This window comes from Myxine glutinosa, chromosome 2 (genome assembly GCF_964187855.1).
Source record: "Myxine glutinosa chromosome 2, kmMyxGlut1.1, whole genome shotgun sequence".
NCBI classification, from domain to species: domain Eukaryota; kingdom Metazoa; phylum Chordata; class Myxini; order Myxiniformes; family Myxinidae; genus Myxine; species Myxine glutinosa.
Window position 1 is genome coordinate 107,313,438 of NC_136262.1, and position 10,453 is coordinate 107,323,890.

A 10,453-nucleotide genomic window follows, 5' to 3' on the forward strand; every position below is an offset into this window, starting at 1 on the left:
AACATTGCACCCTTCTCTACCCTCGGGGCGTCCCGACCCAATAAATTTTTACCTACTTTAGTGTGGCACTCAGATGTAGTTCCCTCTACTATTAACTCTACCCTGAGTGCGACAGTTTTACAGATGTTCACAAATGAGTAAATATGTCCCCCTGCGACGTTGCACCCTTCTCCTCACAGAAACACACCCACAGGATAACCGAATCGCGGAAAGAATTCGCAAACTAAACATACAGCCGGTAGGGAGCATTATTTACACAAGACTACGCTGATATTTACACTACGATCCAGGACCTGTTTTTGGAGGAACACATGCAGATGTTATGCATAGAGAGAGCACGCATGCCAGCATCGATACACCAACCCACGAGTGCTCTGTGGCCTTACGGCCTTTAATAATGTGCAGAGCACCCCTTCCCAGCACCAAAAGCACCACCCCATCACACAGTCAGCACCATCCGGTGCACCAATAAAATGTTTACTAATCATGGTGTGGTGTCGCAGCCGGCCGATGTTCTGCCGCTGGTCTTGCCTTCGTGTGGTGCACTTGGCCTTCTTGCTTCTTTCAAAAATAAAGAAAGGCGCCAACCGCGTCCATTTCTGTATTGTGGCCGTCAGGGGGCCAACTAAAAGTGGTTCACCTGTATGGCATAGGTGCCACGTTGACCCATAGGTCCATCCACGGGTGGTGCTTGGCCGCAAAAGAACTGCGGTCCATTGTGGGTGGCCACCAAAATTGCGGTCCATATGGTGTATCGATCCAGGCAGCAAGCAGCGAAAGTGCAGGCCCACAACTGCGGAGCCAGCACCTCTCTCTCCTCTCTCTCTCTGCCCCAAAGCCAGATCCTCGGAGGTGGGAGACAAAAGAAGCAGACAAGTGAGTAAGGTGGTAAGGGCGCAAAAGTGCACGCAATGTAAGGTAATGCACACTGGGGGCACATGGGAACCAGGTGAGACAGGTACGTTCCTACCGTACGCCCCCCCCCCCCCACCAGGTAACCTACATGGCCCCTCCCTTACCCCTTACTGTATCCACAAAACACAACACTACCCATAAACATCTACTTTACAAATCAACAAACGTCCCTACTGTCTTCCCCGTTCCTCCCATATACCAAATTCGTCTTCTCTCCCTCCTAACCAATCAAATTTGCCGTTTTCAACTCAACATCATAATTTGCCATCTCCAACTCAACATCATAATTTGCCATCACCAATTAATCATCAGTCCCTCCTAGGGAGGGAGAGATGGAATCACCCCAATGTCTCATCCACGTCGTGATGCGTCTCACAAATCCAACAGCAATTCTCCTTTCTGCAACACAAACAAAGAAAACACAGGTGTGGAGTCATCATCATCACCACAGGTAAGTGGCTGCGTATGGTGCGACAGGTTCATCAATCGTAACTACTTCCTAAATGACTTTAACAACTTTACATTACCCGGGGTCTTTCTCCTGCCAAACCATTGGCCCTCTTACACTATGGGTTCTAAAAACCAATGCCCATTGACCAAACTGTGGTGCTTTTCAATTTGGGGTCTCACTCCCCCGATTCATCTCCCGGTGCCCTCGCACAATTTCTGGGCTGTGGCGTGTACCTCTCCCAGCGGGTCTACCCACCTGCACACCTCCACCACTGCAGTTGCCTCCGAGCTTACCTGCTCCTTACCCTAACCTAACTACCTGGGGAAGGCCCTCTGGCGCTCTCCCCACTCGGTGCCCTCTCTGGCACTGGGCTACCCGGGTCCGTCCTCCGGATCCTCGGGCCCCATCCACAACTAACGGCTCCCAGAGCCCACCTGCGGCCTCACCTGGCCGACATCCTCACAGTGGTGGAGTGCCCAACCAACTACACACACTAACAGGCTACACGCCCAGCCATTTCCACAACACTAATGCACCCATCCACAACACCATTCTGCAACCGCACCACAAATGCCAATATCCACCCACAATTTACCTATACCCTCTACCTAACACTTACACTACCCGCCCCGGGTACTCGTGAAAGGGGTCCACTCTTCCCCCATCCACACCTTCGCACCATGCACACCACTCCGTACCACTTACTCCAACTCTCTCCACACACCTGTACTTGCACACCTGTGCTCTCACTCCTGGTGCCACCTGCACCCTTCTCTCCCCAAGCGCATTCGCGCTGATCCACAACACTCACTACTCATCCACTGCTCCACACACCTGTTCAGTTCTCACACACACGGCATCATCTCATCTAACTACTCCCCTCTGAAACTTGCGCTTCCCAGTCGTCCCTTTAAACTATTGCGCTCCCACGTCATTATCATCCACACTAATCTACCTGCGTCCCCACTACAGGTATCAGTCACTAACTAACCTTAACGTTACCTACTGTCATCTTCGCTAGATCCCTATCAATATCCTAACCCACCCGGGCTAGTTTTCACTGCCATACACCCCATAAACTATAGCGCATTTGCCCCACATGGGAAGGGCGGCAGGGATGCCAGCCTTACCCACCGGGCCCATCGCTCACTACCAATTTTGCACATCAAATTTCAACAAATTAAAAATTTGCCAATCACTACCCATCATCTGCCAATCACTACTGCCAATCCCTTGCCAATCATCAAATTTTGTTTTTCTCTAATTTTGGGTCCAAAACACTAACCTCATCACCCAGTCTACTCACTAATGCCTCTCGGTGCGCCAATTCCTGTCCAAAGCCCGGCTTCGTAAAGCCAAGCCATGAATGCGGGTTGTTCTGTGCCAGCGGCTGGATGCGTCCGGCACTCGGTGCAGGGACGGGGGCTTACCCGGGCCGAGATCCCACGCACCATCTCGGCGTGGAGCCATCCAATGTCCCGATCTCGACCTGCCGGAATGCCTCAACAAAAAGTGGTCGCCATGACGACCCTTTCTATCGGGCTGCCCGCTCCGCCTAGTGGAGCACGGACGCGGCCGTTCAAAGCGAGGCCCAGCACGCACCGAGGGCCCGATTCGGCTTAAAGTCGCTCTAACCTCTAAACCGGTTACCGTCGATGCTTCACCTGGACGCTTACACCCCGCAGCCCGTTCCTTGCTCACACATCCAGCCGTTTCCATGCTCCTCGTACCTTTCCTTACACACCCAGGTACACCCATTCCACTCACAGCCTTGGTCACACACCTGACCACCGAACACTTTGGCACACATTCGTTGGTCGCACACCTCACCAACACACCTCTTCACGCCCCCACCTCTGTCACCTCCTCTGTGACAATCACAGGTGTGCTCTCATTCGCACACCCAACCACGTGCCTCACCACCAACTCAAATGTGCCTTCCCACACACGCTCTACCATTCCAGGTGTGCATCCTTCCATTCCAGGTGTACATCCTCGCTCACCTGTCATAACCAACTCACACTCCGTTTCACTCTCGCTACTCTCACCTCCACTCTTGACAGCGCACTCACCCTTACTTTCGACGGCACACTCTTTCCTCATGCACCCGTCCGTTACACACCTTTCTCGCGCACACTCTCCCGTCACACCCTCTGTAACACTTACCACACCGCGCTTCCATGTGCTCCCTCGCACACGCGCTACGACCGACTCACTCTCGCCAGCACCCTCACTCCTTGGCACGCACTTTTTCCTCACACACCCCAGAGTCAGACTTTCTCGCACACCTCCTTTTTCACACACCAGACCTGTCGCACACTTCACCAACGGCCTCTCACGAACACCCGGGTCCATCTCGACCCCCAAGCTTCTTAAATCCCCTGGCGCATCATACGCACGACCATATTGGTCACCACTTACACCGGGTCCTCTTCCTCTTCGCTTCTCCTCCATCACCTGCGAATCCCTCATCCGGTTAATGAGCACATCATCACGATCCAAACACAGACTTTGGACCAATTCTTTTATCTCCTCTTTTATCTCCTTCTTATCCCCTCTCCGTCGCTTCTTAATTTCGCTCACCCCTTCTTCCACTTCTTCTAATTTCTGCTTCACCTCTTTTATTCCCCGGTACGTCTCCTCAAGCTCGTCCTCCAAGGCTACCTTGACCGTTTCCATGTGCGTCCTCACCTGCCGGTCCTTCGTCTCCATGACCTCTACCACCTCGTCCAACCTTGCTGTCAGTCCCTCACGTACCATCTGACATTCCCTCTTCGTCGCTACCAAGTCATTTTTTAGGTCATTTTGTGTCGCTTTTAACCCTCCTATTACCGCTGTGTTCTTCTTTACCTGGTCCGTTAGTTCTTTTTGTCCCTCCGTCAGCTGTTCCACCTCCTCCGTCAGGTCCTCTATGCCCCCTTGTAACTTTACAGTCCCCTTTCTGACCTCCTTCTCCATGTGCTCCTTACAGTGCCTCACCTCCTCGTGCACTCCTCCGACCTCCTCACTCACTCCTCTTCTGATCTCTCCCATCACTTGCATCTCCTGCCCAGATGCCACCCTCATCTGCTCCATTTCCTCCCTGTGAGCATCCAGTTTGGTCTCTACCCCCATTCTGACCCCCTCTATCTGCTGCCCCATTTGTTTAACTTCCCTTTCCGCTTGGTCCCTCATGTCCCTCAATTTGCCTTCCATCCTAGCCCCTCTAACCCCTTTTGCATCCCTTCCATTTGATTCTCTTGAGCGGCCATTCTGTTTTCTACTCCCATTAACCCATTTCTCACCTCTTTTATCCCGTTGTCTAACCCCTCAAAATTATTGTCTAACTTCCCAAATTTCTTGTCTAACTCCTCAAAATTATTGTCTAACTTCCCAAATTTCTTGTCTAACTCCTCAAAATTATTGTCTAACTTCCCAAATTTCTTGTCTAATCCCTTAAAATTATTGTCTAACCCCTCACCGGTACCCCTCGCTTCGTCCCTCATTACCCCCATTTGGTTTCCCATTACCCCCAATTGGCCCTCCAATCGCTCACTCTGAGCCCTCATTTCCTCGCTATTCTGGGCCATAAGGGCCTTCATTTGTATGAAAAAAAGGTCCAAATTTACCAGCGGCGCTACTACGGTCGCGGGCGTGGGCGCCGTGGCCATGTGCGAGGCGCTATTTCGCGCGTCTGCTACCCTCGCTGCTTCGCTCTCCTCACGTCCCTCAATTTGGTCCTGGATCGACCCTGCCTCACTCCCCTCTACCGGAACCCAGCTGTCTTGATCCGCCATAGCGCGACTTTCAAAATTCGGGTTTTCTTTTTTTTCGTAAAACAAAATCAAATTTCGCCGTTATAATTTCGAGCGCGTGAAACGCGCTCCGGATCGAATTCTACTTCCCAACACCAATTGTTACCCTAATGGTACAATTGGTGTTCCAAAATTTGGGCCTAACAAATTTAGTCCCAGGTCCGAATTCCACTCCTCGACACCAATTGTTACGGACACGACTTATTAAGATGTTATGCTGGGCCGAGCGGAATGGCCGCCGTGTTCGCACAAGTTACCCGATTATACTCGAACCTTGGCCGAGTCGCGCTACGCTAAATCAATTGAGGCAAGGACACAGCGGCTGGGTTAAAATGACACGACACCAGGGGTACGGTTCTCAAGACCTCCGGAGGAGGTTATAATATTGCGGAAGGTTAGATTACAAAGACAAGAGAGACAGCATAGAAAGGTGGGCACTTAAACACGGTCTTATCTTAGCCCCGACAGACGACAGATAAACGGGACAAGACTGACTCACACGGGGATTGATGGCAAGGAAAGGCAGGTAGTCGGTGGACAGCACAAGGTGCACTCTTGGCTCAGGGACAGGATCCACACGGTCCGAAAGATTCAGGGAGGTCTCTCAGCGCTCGGAAGGTCGCGACTGGTTCTTCTTCGTGGCTGAGGCGCATCTGACGTCACGTCCGGTAAGTGGCTGCGTATATCCGGCGGGGAGTGATACGCCCTCGGCTCGTTAGCTCCGCCCCAGATGGAATCGGCCCATTGCTTCTTATTGGGTGCGGGGGTTACCGGGCTCCGCCCTTGACGAGGAGCTGACAGCCAGCCCCTTCGTGGTAACCCCGTGGGCGCACATGGCAATGGCGGCTAACCAAGCCGGTGTGAGGACGCACACTCCCCGCACCGCGGCCGCGCCGCCCCCGCTGTGGTTGTAGTTGTTGTTATTGTTTCATGAGGAAGATGGGAGGAGGTATGGGGAGGTCCTAAACTCACTACTGGTGCCATACGATCACATTCTGGTGCAACGAAGAGTCAGAATTAATGGAAACGAGTCCTTAACTGACATAGACTAAGAATAACTAGCAAGAGGTCCTAAAGTTGTCTACGTGAGATGCGGTGGACCTGGGCACGACATTTAATGGGGGAAAAAAGGGAAGGTCGGTTCTACAGAGTGTTGTTTACAGACAATGGGACTAGGGAATGGGGGATTGGGGATAGTTGGGGGGTATTGGGGAAATAGGGGAATATTTACAAGCGGATATGGATGGAGGCCAAATCCCATATCCGCAACAATATATTGTTACGGTTTTCTGCCGCCCTTCTTCCCCTTACCAAGGGGGGATTAATCCCCTTGTTCTTTCTGGGCTTGGCGGAACCGAGAGACTTGAAACGCCTCTTCCGGACAAACGCAAGGTAGGGTTTCGGGACCAAGTCCAGACGGCATCAGCCCACGGGTCCTAAAATCCTGCTCTGCCGCTCTATCTCACCCTCTCTCTGTTCTTTTCACCCTATCTTTTGCTCAAGGTCATCTGCCAGCATCCTGGAAATCAGCTAACATTACCGCTTTACACAAAAAAGGTGCAAAAACAGATCCTTGCAACTACAGACCAATCAGCCTGCTCCCAATTATCAGCAAAGTCATGGAATCCATCATTGCTTCGGATATGAAATCTTTCCTCTTCTCCAATGGCTTGATCTCTGATCATCAATTTGGTTTCAGACCAGGTCACTCTACTCTGGACATGCTGCTTCTGCTGTCTCAACAATGGATGGAGGTCCTCAATGCCAAACAGGAAATCAGAGCTGTCTCCCTTGACATATCAAGGGCCTTTGATACGGTCTGGCACCCAGCTCTGCTCACCAAACTCTCCTCCTATGGTATCCATGGAAATCTCCATGCATGGCTTGCGGACTTCCTCTCTGGTCGTAGTCAACGTGTGGCCCTGAATGGATTTCTCTCATCTCCCCTTCCTGTTCAGGCTGGAGTTCCCCAAGGAAGTGTGCTGGGCCCTGTGCTTTTTCTGGTCTTTATCAATGATCTCTCTGACTCTCTGGAAAATCCTCTCTATCTCTTTGCTGATGACTCCACTCTCTGCCGCTCCATTCCTCTTCCCTCAGATCGGCAGTCTGCAGCCTCTTCACTCTCTGAAGACCTGGACAAAATCACAGACTGGTCAAACAAGTGGAACATGTCTTTCAATCCTGACAAATCTCACTCTCTTACTATGTCTCTCCGAAAAGATCGACTGGACAACCCTCCCATCTACTTTCTCAACAATCCTCTCCAAGAAGTTCTGTCACTCAAGCTTTTGGGTCTCACTATCTGCCATGATCTTTCTTGGGAAAACCACATTTCCAAGCTGGCCTCCAAAGCCAGTCGCCGACTGGGCATCCTCCGTCGTGCGAAGTCCTTCCTTGGCACACCTGAGCTCCTCACCACATACAAGGCTTTCATCCGCAGCTCAATGGAATACTGTTCTCCCCTATGGGCTGGTGCTCCTGCCTCACACCTGGCTCGGCTTCACGCTGTTGAATCCAAAGCTTTCAAAATCATTGGAATCTCCCGCGATGAAGCTATCTCTGAGGGCCTTTCACTCACTCACCGCAGGCAGGTAGGTGGCCTTTCTGTCTTCTACCGACTCCTCTCCGGCCTTGCTCCCCCAGCTCTCTCTGTGCTCTGTCCCCCAAATATTCCTACACAAGAGCACAAGATCTGCCAGCAACCCTCTGATGGTTAAACTGCCGAAATCTCGGCTCTCTGCTCACCTTCACTCTTTCATTCCTCTTTTCTCCCGCCTGTGGAACAAACTCCCACACTCCCTTCAATCCCTCTCCTCCCTCCAGGTCTTTAAAACAGCTGTTCACCACCATCTCTTATCTTCCCCCATCCATAACCTTGATCTTTTCTACCCCCACTAATTCACCCCAGATCCACCTTGTTTGAAATTCCAACTTCTTTCCTGGAAATCCTGGCAGTGTCCATATGTTTATACCTCTCCCACCCCCCCCCCCTTCACATGCCGCCCCCCCCCTTCACATGCCTCCCCCCAAAGCCCTCTCCCTCCCACAGATCTCTCGATGTCTCCATGTCTCTCGGTCCCTGCTCTCAAATGTTGTGTTTGTGTCCTTCCCCCTCTCTCCCCATCTTGTCTACCGCTCCCGATGTTATTTGTTTTATGTGTCTGTTTGTCTTTCTGTGTGATTAATGTTCGCTCTTTCACGAGCCTCGATCTTGTATACAAAAAAAAAAAAAAAAAAAAGTCTCGCTCGTACCTAAGTCCCTGCGCCGCCACGGAAGCGGGGAAGCAAGCCTCGCATGAGCCACATGTGATTTGGGTACACCGAGCGGATTGAGAACCACGTGGTCCGTGCAGTTACCGTTAAATATTGGACCCCGATTAGAGCGGTTCTATTCGTACCACGCTTAGTCAATGAGGAAATCACAGGAACGATCGAATGGAAAGGAAGAACACAGGTTTAATTATTATTCCCACACGTATGTACAATGATCGGTACGCAGAGACACAGAGCAGCACTTAATCAGTCTTATTCTTAACACCCAGACTCGGGCCTGTCACACTCACACAGGGAATTGCAGGCAGGTTGATGTTCAGGCCAACCGCGCTGACGTGGTCGTCCAGGAACGGCCCCGTCCGGCTCTCCACGGTCCCAGCACGTCCCGCGAAGATGGCAAGCAGGCGGTGGAAGGATCCTCGTGGCGCGTCTCCCGAACAAAAGGCAGCCGATGAGGTAGGAAGGAAAATACGCGTCTCTCAGTGCGGCTGGCGGATACACAGTGCGTTATCACTCGCGTAACTCAATGCACTGCACTGTATGCGGCTCGGCTTCAAGCTCAACCGAGCGTTACTTTCATATGAGCGCATATTCTGGTTCATGCGCGTCTTCCTCCACTCAATGCCAACTCGGTCCTCGTACCTCTCTCTTCAATCCAGCTGCTCGCGAGTCCTGCTCTTGAGTCCTCCTGGGGGCTTTGCGCAACGGCTTATATTGATACGCCCCGAACCTTCTCGACCCTTCCAACCACGCCCTGTAACGCAGTGCTGCCGCCACACCCTCTGAGCCCTGATTGGCGGCTCGTGCTTACCGTTAGCTCCTCTGCCGCCCTCATTCGGTCCCGCCCCAACCCTCCTCGGCCTGCCTCTTGTTAATTCGCGCCAAAATGAACCAAAGGCAGCACCATGAGGCTCGGGAGGTGGGATAGTCAATGGAAGTAGGAGTAGGACCTATTCTCCTTACTCTACTCAACGCAGAACTAACATAGGAAAAGGACTAAGCTCACAAATACTAAGAGATAACTATACTATCGCGAGGCTATATGTTGCTTGTGTGACTAACTATGAGGGGGAAATTTAACCTTTATTATACTGACTTACCAAAACTCAAAACTGCAACAATATGTATATACATACAATGTTGAGGGAGCGATTTGGAGGTCTGTTGGCGATGTAGCTTATGCAGAGAGGCACAATTGGCAAGGTGGCCAGCCGATGTAGAGAGGGACGTTTAGTACGCAGCTGCACTGGAAAAGATGAGACGAGATGAAACGAGACAAGACGACAACTGTTTGGAGGAATGGCAGGAGCAAGGAGAGCGCCTCGGTCTCTGGATGTGCGGGATTGAGTGTCGTAGCTGTGAACATTTAAACCACAAAAGCAACGAGGGCTTTGAGGAAGTCACAGTTAGGGAGCTTGAGGAGATTTTGTGCCAGAGAGCTTCCGAGAACTCAGTTTCCAGGACTCTTGCACAGCTTGCCTGCATGTTTGAAAGTGACCTTCTCTACATCATTGTTTGTATTTTTGTCCCCCGTCGCACCGCGGAGCGAAAGGGGGACTATGGTTTTCCCCTCCGTCCGTGTGTCCGTCCGTCCGTGCGTACGTACGTGCGTGCATAAGCGAAGGCCCGCATTCAAATTTGGTATGTGGGTGCAAACCACGTCAAAATCCAAGATGGCCGCCGCCATGTATGTCTGATGCCATGTATGTCTGAACCTTGTGAGTGGAATATCTTGAAAAATAAGTGAAGTACCAACTTCTAATCTGGTGTGTGGGTGTATCTAGGCATAAGGAAGAACCCTATTTAAAATTGTGTCGCCACGTCAAAATCCAAGATGGCCGCCGCCATGTATGTCTGAACCTTGTGAGTGGAATATCTTGAAAAATAAGCGAAGTACCAACTTCTAATCTGGTGTGTGGGTGTATCTAGGCATAAGGAAGAACCCTATTGAAAATTTGGTCGGCACATCAAAATCCAAGATGGCCGCCGCCATGTATGTCTGAACCTTGTGAGCGAAATA